Genomic DNA, 15075 nt, shown 5'->3' with positions numbered 1-15075 from the left:
AATTGGAAGTATTTCTTTTAATACCAACGAACAACTTATTGGTATTTCTTTAGATACCAACGAACCTTTGTATAATACTATTTATATATTAATATCAATTAATTTTTTTTTGATGCAAAAGAGGGAAAACCCAAAAAAAAAAAAAAAAAACATTCAATAACAATTACACAACCATACGTGGCAAGGCCACTCCTACCATGTCCTCCCAGAGAATGTTTTTTATTTCGATTGGAGGATCATCGAAATAAACCACTTTCTCTTGAAGTCCAACCCCCATATTGGCGAGTTTATCCGCCACTCTATTCCCTTCCCTAAAACAATGACAAATATTAAAGAAAGAACCAAAACTACTACAAATATTACGACAATTTTCAATAATGTGCACGCATTCTCCTTGCGGCTGGATGTCTTTGATGATAGCTTCCACACATGCTTTGTTATCCATCTGTATTGCTAGCCTTGAGATGCCTATTTGTCTTGCTAACTTAAGCCCATATTCAAGAGCAAGTAATTCTGCCCTGTAGGCAGTACAAATGCCAAAGTAGGCTGCAAATCCTTTGATAAATCTGCCATGCTCATCTCGAATGACACCTCCGCCTCCTGCAATACCTGGAGATCCCTTAGCTGCCCCGTCTGTATTTAGAGTCCACCAACCTGTAGGAGGAGCTAGCCATATTATTTGAACCTCCTTACGAACCCTGGGTGCTTGGCTAGTAGCTGAAGAGGACTCAGCAGCGGTGGAAAAAATCCCCCAAATATCTTCTGCCTGGCTTCGAATAAAGGCCCCTGTATCACTTGGGATTTCATCTTCCCTTCCAAACACAAAGTTGTTTCGCCACCTCCATATCCACCACAAACGCAATAGCAAAATAGGTAGGCCATTTGTCAGAGAATAAATGCCCCTCTGCCTCTAAATTTTTTACAATCCAGTGAGATAAATCTCCATTGTAGAAGTCTGAGCAGGCTGCCGAACTTCCCACACTAGTCCATATTGCCTTTGCGATAGGACAATCACGCAATAGGTGAATCAGTGTTTCATCTACCCCAATAGAGCATATGTGGCAGAGCGGGTCATCAGTGAGTTTGCGTTTGAGTCTATTCGAGTTGCATAACAGCCTATCATGAAGTGTCAACCACAAAAAGGTGCGCACCCTTTGTTGGACAGGGGCTTTCCATGCCAATTCCCATTTTGGTTCCCTGTGAATAATATCATTCTCCCGCATCAATTTCATAGCACTTTTAAGAGAGAATTTACCATTACTCGAACCTCTCCAATAGTGAATATCCATAGCATCAGGGTCCTCAACAAGGTAATGTGCAACAATCTGTTTAACTTGTGTCTCGGGTAGAAGGTGAGCAAAAAGCTCCCATCTCCAACCTATGTCCTGTTCCCACATTTCCCCTACTATAGCTCCTTCAATAGCGCTTGGAATACTATCTGTAGAAAACTCACGAAGGGGCTTCTCAGTAGCCCAGCAGTGCTCCCAAAACAAAGTTTTGCAACCATTTCCCACCGCAACTTGAGACCCCTTCTTGATCCAAGCCTCGTTTTCAGTTATACCCCGCCAAACATTGGACATACTTGAGGTGGGTGTGAACATGTCAATGTCACACCTACCCTTGCAATACTTGGCTCTAAGAACTCTAGACCATAGAGCTTGTGGCTCGGTTAACACCCTCCAACCAAGTTTTGTGAGGAACGCTGAGTTATCTTGCCTAGCCGATCGAACACCCAAACCCCCTTGATCTCTAGGAAGCTGCAAAGTATCCCATGACAAGAGATGAATTTTTTGCTTTTCATCCGAGCTACCCCAAATAAATCGACGCGCTTTTTTGTCTATCTCGTCACAGATTGAACGAGGTAGTTTGGCTGTTTGCATCGAATAATTTGTGAGCGTGGTTAGAGTGGATTTTGCAAGAGTAACTCTCCCTGCCAATGAGAGATATTTTGTTTTCCACCCCGTGAGTCTTCGGTCTATTTTTTCACATAGGTGAGCATAAGTCTCCCTCGTGACACGACTGGTTAAAGTAGGCATCCCCAAATAAATGCCGAGGTCGTCCGTGACTTGCATTCTCAGCTTTTCACTGATTGCAATTCGATTATCCTGCTTCATATTTCGTGAAAAATAGACACGAGATTTGGGTAGGCTGACTCTTTGGCCTGAAGCACTGCAAAACCGATCCAAACAATCCTTGATTACTAAAGCTTGCTCCTCCGAAGCCTCTGCAAATAGTATGAGATCATCCGCAAAAAAACAAGTTTGATAGTAAAGGGCCACCTCTACTAGCATATATATGTTTCCACAACTCCTTGACGATTGCCTCTTCAATAACTTGATTCAAGCGCTCCATACAAAGGACAAATAAATATGGAGAAAGGGGGTCACCCTGTCGTATTCCTCGCGAAGGATAAAATACCTCTGATTTTTCACCATTCCAGAGAACACGCATCGATGAAGAAGTGACACATTCCATGATTACTTAGATCATGATTTGAGGGAAGTGCATTTCAAGCAGAGTATCACGGATGAAAGACCATTTAAGTCTATCATATGCTTTCTCAAAGTCGATCTTGATAGTCATGTACCCTTTACCCCCTTGTTTCCTCTTCATAGTATGCAAAACTTCCTACACAATGACAATATTGTCTGTGATTTGTCTACCCGGCACAAAACTTGATTGAGATTGAGAAATAATCTTCGGGAGAATGATTTTAATTCGGTTTACAATAGCCTTTGTAATTATTTTGTAAGTCGCATTACAAAGGCCAATTGGCCGAAATTGGGATGGAAGCTCCGGCTTGTCAAGCTTAGGTATAAGCACAAGAAAAGTTTCATTTAGGGTGGCAGGGAGCCCTTTCCCTTCAAGGGCATCAAGGACCATGTCATAGACATTCGGGGCAACTAAGTCCCAATTTTTCTGATAAAAAAAAGCTTGAAAACCATCGGGACCCGGGGCTTTGAGAGCTACCATATTATTGACAACAAAGTCAATATCACCTCGAGTGTACGGTTTGCATAATCTCCTCCAGTCCTCTTCAGAAAATTGAGCGCAAACACCCGTAGGTATATTGTACCCCCCACCTTCATTCTCAGTAGTAAACAGGTTTGCGAAATAATTCACCGCCTCTTGCTTGACTTGCTCCTTGTCATGAATCCACTGGTCATTACTATCTTTGATAGCCACTATTTTGTTTCGCCATCTTCGAATAATAGTGCTGAGATGAAAGAAGGTAGTGTTTCGATCCCCGTCTTGAATCCAATCAACACGAGCCTTTTGATACCATAACATCTCCTCTTGATTGAGAACCGTGTCCAACTCCCTCCTCAAACGAGCCTCAAGTTTAATTAAACCCGAGTCACGACCAAGAGAAAGCTTTGTTTGAACACCCTGTAATCGAGCCATCAATGTTCTTTTTTCTCGAAAAATATTATAAAAAACCTCTTTATTCCAATTTTGTAACTCATCGGAAAAAGAGTGTAACAGGGGAACGAGTGGAGCTGATTTGTCCCACTTCTCAACCATAAAATCTGCAAATTTCTCATGCGACAACCTAGCGGCTTGGAATCTGAAGGGGCGATCAATAGCATCAAGAGGAGCAAATCCATTAGGGGAAATTAGCAGGGGGCAGTGATCTGATTGGAGTGCTGGGAGATGTTTAACTCAAGCCTTATTGAAACGAAGGCCCCATTCTGAATTACATAGTGTCTTGTCTAACCTTGAACTTCTCCTTGTGTCAATTGAGTTACCTCTAGCCCATGTATGAATTGGGCTAGAGAATTCAACTTCTATAAGCTGATGGTCTTGTACCCAATAGTTAAAGTTGCGGCTACGTCTCGAGGTTTCAGCACAACTCGAATTACGTTCCCAATCATATCTAGTTTCATTGAAGTCGCCCATGAGCAGCCATGGTTTGTTATTTCGTCTTGCAAATTCAGACAGATCACGCCATAAATCACGACAATTAGAAGGGTCAGGGCTCGCATATACGGAAGAGAAATACCAAGGTTCTTCTCCCCTCTTTGACACCACCATTGTGATATATTGATTTGATTGCTCTATAGGCTCGATAGTGACCAGATCATCCTTCCAGTACACCCAAATTCCACCGCTAAACCCTTGTGCATCAACTCGAGTATGTCCAGAGAAACCCAACATGTTACCTACGCACAAAGCATGGTCTCCACCCATATGGGTTTCAATCAATACAAGGACTATGGGCTTGTTAATCCGCACTATTTCTTTCAAAGCAGTAAGAAACTCGCGACTTCCGGCACCTTGTACATTCCAAACCATACACGCGCGTTATCAGGAATGAATCCGTAACCAGATTATGTTCACTATTCATAAGACCTAATGAGTCAGGAAATTCGGAATGGTAGGCATGGGAGATGTCACAGAAATCTTGGTTAACTTTCCGTGGCAACTTGAGTGTCACTATTAGCTCCGGTGCTATCCGAATCGACACCGACCATGAATGTATCTCCATCTCTAACTTGTGTATCAGGGGGTCGACCGTTCCCAAATAAGGTTCTGTCATCGGAGAGGTGACACACAGAATTTTCTCCGGAGGGATTCAAACGCAAATCGGTCTCAGGGGTATTTGAGACATGGGAAAAAACTAGGGAATTTTGTGGATTGGAAATTGGCTCGATGATGGCTTCGTCAGTTTCTTTGGAAGTGGCCTCTGAGTTAGCTTGGAAAATAGCTGGTGAATTTTCCTTGCCAACTGGATTAATGTGGGAAAGAATAATTGGATTATTCACAGAAGGAATATTTGTGGAATCGGTTAAGATATTAATTTGCTTTGGTTTATCTTTTTTTCCTAAATTATTGCCACTTTTTAATTTACCCAAAAATTGACCCCTTGGAGCAGGATTTTCTGGAGATTTTCCTACGATAAAGAGGAAATCTTTTGGATGATTATTATCTTTTTTAGTATCTTCTGCCAAATTCACTATATTATTTTGAGAATCCCTAGAATTGAGGCTATAATTAACCAAATTTTCCACATTTTCCTCTTCCAAATTATCCTCTGTTTCCTTATTATGCTCATCCAAGATTGCAAATCTTGACCCAGCCTGCTTTGATTTCGGGATGTTGACACCTTGGGTTTGACCCTGACGTGGAGCCCCTTGTTGCCCTGGTTGCCCTATAGCACCACCCGACTTGTCTTGCTTCCCACCTCTACGCCGTGGTGGCGGCTTTTTCACTATCATCCATGCTCCATAGTCATGTTGTTCGACAGATGGAATTGGGATTTCCTTATTATTCTCTTGACACATAGCCGCTGTCTCATCATTACCAGTATTTTGGTGATCATTAATGGTGCAATGTTCACCTTGATGTCCAATCTTCCCACAGTTGAAACATATCATTCGAAGTCCTTCGTACTGTACTTTCCAAATTCGGCCCTTAAGCCAAAATTTAGACAGAAGAGGCTTGGTTAGATCAATCTCCCTACTCAACCTTGTGAATTGACCCCTTTGAGCAAGTTCAGTATTGTTGTCAATTCGAACAACTTTGCCAATTTTCCCTCCTATCTTTTGCAAGAACTCCTTATCGAAATATTTCACTGATAAGTGGGGAATACGTACCCAGGCTGTGAGAAACCTCATTGGGGCATCATCAGGGATAAAGTTGGGCTTCCATTTTTTAATGGTGAGGTAATTATCATCAAGCATCCATGGCCCCTGAGTAAGAACATGATTATAATCTGCTAAATTCGAAAATCTCGCAATAAAATAATCATGCCCAATATCAGTAAGAATTAACCCCCCTTTGAGTTCCCATTTCTTTTTCAGTCGCTTGAACAAGGCCATATAACCAATTTTGCTATTAAACATTTTGATTATAAGGGTGTGCTTCCATGGTTGTCCGATCCTACGTTTCTCCTCTTTGGATAGGAGTATGATAGGACATTTTGGATCCTCTATAACATCCTCAGGTGGTTCATCGTCGTCTGAGACATCATCATCTACATCAATGATTGGAACAGCAGAGTTCTCCTTTTGCAATTGATTCGTCATAATCATATCCCTGAAAGACGTTCCAGGATTTTGAATCATTTGATTCTTCAATGGTGGAGGGGGTGCAGCATTAACAATTCCTGTATTGGCAGAATTATCTTCCTTTGAAAAGATTAGATGAGTGATTTTTCTTTTTGGTTTTTTTGTAGATCGAATGAGTTGATCTTTTTCTTCTAATGAGGAAGATTGATCACAACTAATGTTCACTTGTTTCTTGATTAATGACTTTTAACAGCACTAGTTATCACAACTCCACTATTTATACATCAAAATAAATTTTTTTTAACAGTTTAACAGCCAACCATGCTTCGCAATAATAATTCTTTAACTAGAGAGTTTTAACCAATACCTGAACTTAGTCGACAACTGAACCTCTGTCATTCTGAACTTTCGGTTTTACCAAGGTGGCTAACCCCAAACCTATCATCCTTAGATCAAGCACATCACAGATCTATTTCGTTTCCTACCTTAGACCGTAATCTCTAATCAAACAATTCTTAATGTGTTTATGATGAAATTTCTTAAACAGAAAGATAATTTATTTGATATATAAGGTTAAAGGGGATAATAATGTTCCCTTCTTGAAAAAAAAAATTATTTAACTTGAAAAGATTACAACACTCATATATTACAACGAACACACAAGCTGAAAGCTTAAACAAACATAAGCTGAACTAGAGTTTTCTCTACTTTAAGAGAGATGGAGAACCAATCTGTCTCTTAGGTGAGTATTTTTCTCTAGAGGACTCTCTAATGCTTTCAGAGGAATTCTCTAGCTAACTCTTCCAACTCTGCCTTCACTTTTTTGCCTAATGCCTTTTATATAAGGGAAAGCTCACAAAGGTCACCGACACTTCGTATGGCTTACGGAAAATGTAATACCCCGTATTTTTATGTATTTTTATAAAGTTTTTAAGTATTAATAAAATGTATTGTTAAGGGCTCAAGTATTTTAATTAAATATTTTTAAAGGGTTAAAGTATTTTAAATATAAGGTTTTATAAAAGTAAAATATATTTTGGGCCAAACATTTATTAATTATTGGGCAATGTAAATTATTTCTACATACTCTTATTGGAATAACCCATTCCAAAACCTATAACTTAAGCCCACATTTTTATAAGTCCAAATTTAACCCTACACTCTCTATTCTATAAATACCCCATGAATCCCCAAAAATTTTCCACACAAAAAGGTTAGTCTTATTTTCTTTCTCCTTTGTTTTATTAATTTGTGTAATTATATTTATTGATTTATGGGTTTTTATTTTATTATTTGAAATTAATTTAATTAGTATCAAATTATATTTTGATAATTAAACTTTATAATTTCATATTTTATAAATGTCATAATTTTCAGATTTTGTAAATTTTATAACCTAGGGTTTTTAATTATTGAAAATCATGATTTTAGGGTTTTTATGAACAATTGATTAAGGGCTTTTATAGCAATGATGTTTTGAAATTTTGGTGATTATAATTAATGATTAGTTAAACTTAATTCCAGATTATTTTGAACACGTAAATTCGTGTTTTAATTTTTAGATTCCGTTCGTTAATATAAATCCCGTTTTAATCCCGATCAGGTCCTGAACTCATCCGATTTTGATAAAAAAGTACTACTGTAGACACCCATTTGTGTCTCCCCAAAACCAAACCCGGTGATGAGTGTCTTTCACGTCGAATCATAATCGAATGAAACGAAAGTGTGGAAAGGTCTAGTGTTGCGGAAAGTTTTTATTTCTTTTCTTTCTCCCTGTTTTTGAAAACTTTATTTTAAGAAAACAGCCAATCCAGTTTGGTTGGTCCATGATATGGGTCCAATAGTGGTGTAGTTGGATGGGGCTTGCAAAGACCTTTCCAACGATATATTATAAGCCCAATTCCGATGAATATTGAGGAAGTTATGGCCAATTTACTAAACAGGGCCTGGTTTGAGCTTTATGTACGGCCCAATGATCTAGGGGAGGGCCTAATATGATTTATAATTCCTAATGCAATTAGGAATGGTTTTAGTCTTCTAGAATCTTCTAGAAGGTTCTTTTCATTCCTAATTCGATTAGGACTTTTCAGAGTTTTAATCAAGATCAAATAGCATTTTCGAAGGAATTATATTATTTTATCTTCCAGTACGGTAAATTTATCAGATTTTCGAAAACGCGTTGAAATCCAGTTTGGCGTCCAACCCCAGGCCTTGGCGCCAGACGCTAGCCATTGGCGCCTGGCGCTAGCCACTGGTGCCTGGCGCCAGTTAGCCAGGGTTGGCGCCAATGCTGTTTTGTGATCTTCAGACTCTGTTTTGTTAAATTATCTTTTTTGGCTGATTTTCTCTATAAATATCGTATTAAAAACTCCGTTTTCAGAGACCAACTATCTTCATCATCTACATCTTTCATTTATCAACTCTCTTCATTCACAAGTTTTCATTCATCGATTCTTAATTAAAAACATTCTTTCTTTTAGCATTCTTTTCAATTCTTTCTTGCTTTTTCATATAAAATTCCGCATTCACAAGATCTAGAAACGCCTAGCCATATTCGAAGTTGCCTTCGCCCTAGACGTGAAAGGTTTTAATTTCTGAGGGTTTGGTCCCAAATCTCTATTTCAATTATTTAATTTAATTGTTTTGATTATTATTTTCCTTGAAGTTACTAACGTGTGTATTTTGTTATTAGAAAGAGGTACGAGGCATCCAAGTAAGTACTTTAATTGCTTAATTGATGTTATGATCATGTTTATATTGTTATTATGATTCCTAGTATCATGTTTAGGGAAAAGGTTATAATATCAAATATGCTTATTATGATTCTTGCGATGCTTCCTACGTTCTTCCTAATATTTATTCATGTTAGTATCATGATAGGGTTAAAGATTTGATTTTTATCGCTTAGTGACATGCTAGGGTTTGTTATTAATCTTGTTAGTATCATGCCTAGGATCTTACTTTTATTATGCTTTAACATGAATATTGTTATAATTATGATTATTAATATTTCTAATTGCTATGATTATGATATTCATTATTGTCATGATTTTTTATGATTATTATTATTGATTATTTATTATGTTGCTTGATGCTTATTCTTTATTGCTTGATCACCTTTTATGCATGCTTAAAGGGAATTTGGTACTTGTAATCATGCTTAATAAGATATTAATAATCTTGTTTAGGGTTAATATGATTATATTTCAAGTGATCGTCAATAATAGTTTGTTTGTGCATTATATTCAACCAACATAGATTAAACAGGTTTAGGGTTAATCCTATTGATTGCATGTTAATTAAAAAGCGCACATGAATACGAGCAGAATAAAGTAGAGGCCTATTATTAGGGCAGGTTCAATCTCTTTTAGGTTGGATTTGTACCATCATCCCCAAACCCTTATTTGGTTCATGACCTTATGGAGTTGACGATCTCTTGGATCGTTAAGGGGTGTAACCTTCACCTCGTGATGGTTTACAAGTTCCTTAAAAACTTGTTGGCGACTCTTTTGCTCTATCTTCTTCCCTTTTGGACGCCACCGTACTTTAGTGTATGATCACAGTGGGGTTCAAGCTAGTGGGATTTTAAAGGCTTGAAATTATTCCCTACAGTTTTTGGCGACTCCACTGGGGAGGATTTCTATTTTAATTCCTGAATTTGTTTCGGCAATGATCTAGAATGAGTGGATGAGACTCGAAAAGTTCTAAATATTTCATGTGCGTAATTTTGATTAACATTATTGTCATATGCATAAAAAAGGTTCTCATTGGAAAGACCATCCGTAATGAGTCAAAAACATAGGATTTTACACGTAGGAAATTTGAGGAATGTCTTTCACAACTAGGACTGAAATAACACCGCGCGAAACTGGATGATTTTATTGAGCACAGAAAGCTGCTGAGGCATGTGGGAAGTAGCGTCAAGGGCCAGAGCTTGGCGCAAAACTTTTAGCCGTAGCGCCAGACGCCAGTATTGGCGCTAGGCGCTACAGTTAAAAGTTGGCGCCAGTCTCTGTTTGCTGGCGCCAATTTCCCCCAATACCGAGCCAGAAATATGCGTTCTAATTTCGACCGGTTTTTCGTATTGTTTGCTCGATCCTGCTTCCTGATTGAATTTTTTCTCACTTTTCTGAAACCCATATGTGTTCTACATATGGACATAACCCTCTGGGAATTCATGCTCTATCTACCCGATTGAACGCTCCTGGCAACAAAGGGTACATCTGAGATGTTGAATTCACCAAACCATGGAAGTGAGTTTTTTTCTCTAAAACTCGCGGTGTCCCATCCACACGCGCTAATCCTTCACGGTTAGGCTTATGCGCGGTGCATCCGGACAATTAACCATGGACCCTCTATTGACTAAACCATATCCCGAACTTTAGAGAACTAGAGCCATGGTTAGGTTGCGAACTCATTGCATCATATTGTGCCTACTTGACTAATTGTGCATTATTTGCTGTGCATATATATTCTATGTCTCCTCTTAACCGTTTGTTGATTTGTGTTGAGACTAAAATTAATGACTTAAAGAACTTTGCCTAATTAATCAATTAATTAATTAATTTGAGTCAATAAAGTCTTTTTTTTTTTTAATCGGAATTGACCTAGTACGACTTTAGGCATACCCCAGTTAACTAATAATACCGAAAACAGTCCCAGACCGAAGCTCCAATATTGGCGCCAAAGTCTGAGCTATAGCGCCACGTTATAGTGTGTAGCGCCAGACATTTACTAAATTGTCTGGCGCCAATCACCATAATTCGACGCCAGTCCATTCGCTTGGCCGACAGTTCGGATTATTTGTCGAGTCATCACCTAATGTCTAATTAATCAGTTTTCTGTTTAATTCGGTTAATTTTGCTGACAATAATGCTTAATTTAATCAATGTTCGAGTTTAGGCACTAAGTCCCATGGTCTTACACAAGAGTCCAAGCATGTCATTTACACTCAATGCACACACCAACTAGGGATGGCAATATTAAGTGGATATCCACGAACCCGCTCCACCCGCTATAAATAAATGGACGAAAACCCGAATTAAATGGATGAGAAGCGGGTGACGGATGAAGCGGGTGATGGATCGGATCGGATGTGGATGATACTTTTTTCACCCGCTAACCATCCACCCACCCGTTTAACATATATTATATTTTTTAATCTAAGAATTTTAATAATAAAATATGAAATGTGCAAGAAAATTACTTATTTTTTTGTTGCAAATTAATTTTTCAAACAATATATTGTTATTGTTTCATTTTGTATTAATAAAATAAAAAAATTATTGTACAAATAACCGAAAATTAGAGTTTATGTGAGTTTTTTTCCACTTTAATACTCATCCATTAGTCATCCGCTCCACCCGTTTCATCCGCGGATGATGGACGGACGGATTTGGATGATGGGTGAAGCGGATGACGGATGGATGTGGATGGAGTGATTAGAGTAATGGATGGATGCGGGTGAAGCTCCACCCGATCCGAATCCGATCCATTGCCATCCCTAACACCAACACACATGTTTGACCATGATTAAGAGAGTCTTGTGTGCGCGCTTTTTTCGTCATTTTTTTTAAGGGGGTAAGTCGGATATTAATCCTCCAATAAATAATAATACTTAGTTCCCTAAAAATATGTACATTTTTTATTTTTAAAAAAAAAAATAAAAACCATAAAGTCAAGTTGATTCGAGTCAAGTAATTAAAACGCAAATTGGCTTAATTTACAGCGCGTGGTCAAGAAAGGAAGGACGATTTATCAAAGATAACCTCTTCGTACAAGTCCAACTTTTCGACAAACCTATAGCCCGCAAGAGGAAAGCAAGAGTTATAATGGCAACTCAAGAAGAAGTCAATGACCTCAAGAACCAACTGGCTACTGTAACTGAGACACTGAAGCTTCTCGCACTTAAGATCGATGATCCCGTGAAACAACAACAAATGGACCTCATGCAAGAGAGCCTAAGCAAGTTGTCCAGTGACTACAAGTTTCAAGAACTCACATCCCAAGGGGTCTCCCTTCAGAAGTTCCACAGAAGTTCAGCGCCAACGACATCCCAAAATTCAGGGCAATTGACAACCCTTACTTCCACTTAAGAGCATTTGAAACAATAATGAGTATCAAGGGTATCGATAAGAAGGTCTTCCTTCTCTGTTCTCACTATCTCTCGAGACCGTTTGCCAACAATGGTTCTTTTCTCTCGAAAAAGAAAAGACCTCTACCTGGGAATCCATAGCAAACGCTTTCGTTGATAGGTACAAATGCAACATTCAAGTCGAAACTGACCATAGAGAACTTGAAATCCTCAAACAGAAAGAGAATGAAGGCTTCACTGCTTTCTTTAACAAGTGGAGAGAAACCTCAGCTAAAATGATCGAGGTACCAAGTGAAAAAGAGTCCGTGAGACTATTCATTAAAAATCTTCAAGAAAAATATTCCAAACATCTTAAATATCAAAATAACCTTCATACTTTTAAGGCCGTTTATGATATTGGGATCAACATTGAAGAAGACTTGGTTAAATCTAAAGCTGCCAACAATAATTCCAACAGTGGCTGGAAAGGAAAGAAGAACGACAATCCTTCTTCTTCCAAAACCGCCCACTCGAATAATGTTAGCACCTTTAATCTAGAAGAAGTCCTCGCCATGAACAATCAAGGACAAAAGAAACCATTTAGGAGGAATTTCACTCCTATTGGCATGAGTTATGACACCGCATTTGATCGATTAAATGCAAAAGGTCTTATAACTCCCATTGGACCATTCGGAGATCCACCAGTTGAGAAGAGATCGCCTAACTGGAACCCCAATGCACATTGCAAATATCACCAAGGTAGGGGCCATTATATTGAAAGCTGTTGGAAGCTCAAGGAAGCTATCCAAGACCTAATTGACAATAACAAGCTGCCGTTGCCCCCTGCCAGTAAGAAGCCAAGTATTGACAATGCACCTCTAGCTCATACTTTGGCTATCTCCGATGAAGAAAGCGAAGTTGACCCCTCATCTCTCATTAAGCCTGTCAAAGCAACCAATGTCGAAGAAGGAGAAGAAGAGATCTTTTTCGATGTCGGAGATAACCTTCCAGAACCAGCAAACAAGGAAGACATACCATTGCTCACACGTACTGTTTATGAGGGAGACACCGCAACTATTACGTGAAACTCTCAAAGTTGTGAACGAACTTCACAAGAAATATGATGAACTTCCATGTCCAAAGGAAGAACCTAAAAGAGAATTCACACCAGCAAAAACGACTTATGAGGCAAAGTATTTTCCCTTACAAGTCACCGAAAAACCCAAGAGGAGCAATAGGGTTTACACTCCAATTGGGATCCCATATGCACAAATGTTCGAAATGCTCTCCGAGAGTGGCAAGGTCAAACCTCTCGAACCGAGACCATTTGAATCATTAAAAAGGACAGATAGATATTACTGTCAGTACCATCAGTCAGGGGGGCACACCATAGAAAACTGCTTCAAATTCAAGGATTTGGTGTAGAAAATGATTGATGAAAAGGAGTTAATCCAAGTTCAACAAGAAGAGGACATAACTGTTAATGGAGTATGGGACAGTGATGAAGAAGATGTCTACCTAAAGGACATAGTGGGACCTTCACCTTCTGTATCATACACCACAGACAACATTTGGGCTGAAGAAGACTCATCAATAGGCGTCCTCACAAGATCCGGGAGAATGCAACCTCCCGTTTCAACACAACCTATGCCTACTGTACAACAAATTCCCATACCTATCATCGAAGACAACGACATCGTTAAACAGTTTAAAAAGACAAAAGTTGAGATGAATGTATGGAAGCTCCTGGCAACATCTCGAGAACATAGGTTGGCTGTAATGAATGCCTTAGATAAAATCGGGATAGATTATGACACCACTTCTGAGGGACTAGCTAACTTCCTCACAAGTGACCTCCCTAGTCCGATTAATCTAATCACCTTCTCTGATAAAGATTTACCCCCAGAAGGTGACAAACACTACAAGGCGTTAAACCTCACGGTAGTCTGCAAAAGGATGAATGTTCCCATGACTCTTGTAGATAATGGATCAGCTATCAATGTCTGTCCACTTAGGACTGCGAGGATGCTCGGCATAAGGGATGAGGATTTAACTCCGTCCACACAAGGAATAAGAGCTTACAATAATACTCGTCGTCAAGCTCTTGGCAAAATAACCCTAAATGTGACGGCAGGAGCAATAGAACATGCTACTACCTTTCAAGTGGTAGACATCAAAGCCTCATTCAATCTGTTGTTAGGACGCCCTTGGCTCCATGATCTAAAGGCCGTCCCTTCATCTCTCCACCAACAAGTGAAAGCCATAGTTGGAGGAATTCCAATCACTATTGACGCTTCGCCGATGAGAATCAAATCAATAGAAAATCCAATCATCAATGTGGAGCATGACGAAGATGACGAAGACCTATGGGGCTTTAACGAAGAAGTCTCCTTAATCCAAGAGGATGAAAGGACATCTCTTTGCCGCGACCCCCATTCCAACATGATTATCAACACCATGCTGAAAAAACAGGGACACTTCCCTGGGATGACCTTAGGAAAGAAGAAGGGGATAGCAAAATCGGTGGAGTCACCTGGCCTCCCTAAATTAGATACTTTCGGACTTGGTTTCGAACCGACTCGGAAAGATCTCAAGCGAGCCCAAGACAAGTTGAAAGCACGTAGGGACGCTCGCATTCAAAAGAAAGCAATTCCAATGGATCAGTACCCTCTTACGCTTAATGGTCAGTTTATAAAAGAAGGAGAGGACTATCCATGCTATGAATTTCCCGAGCCATTTGTTGTAAATGGCATACAACAACCGGGATTCGAGATTTTCTTGGATTGCTACTTCACTGACGAAATCCCAACTCCCGTCCATAAGGAGAAAGCACCCCCATGCTTTGACTTTAACGTCATGGGATTACTGTTTGGGCAAGAAAAGAATGAGCCATCTTATGAGGAAGATAACTCCTCACTCATTCAAACGGTCCTACAAAGCGAAAACTTCGACCCCTCGAAGCTAATTACTCCAGCCAAAGGATCATTGCAA

This window comes from Chenopodium album, chromosome 5, assembly GCF_948465745.1.
Source record: "Chenopodium album chromosome 5, dcCheAlbu1.1, whole genome shotgun sequence".
NCBI classification, from domain to species: Eukaryota; Viridiplantae; Streptophyta; class Magnoliopsida; order Caryophyllales; family Amaranthaceae; genus Chenopodium; species Chenopodium album.
The sequence above is the reverse complement of the archived record's forward strand: the minus strand, read 5'-3'. Positions refer to the sequence as shown.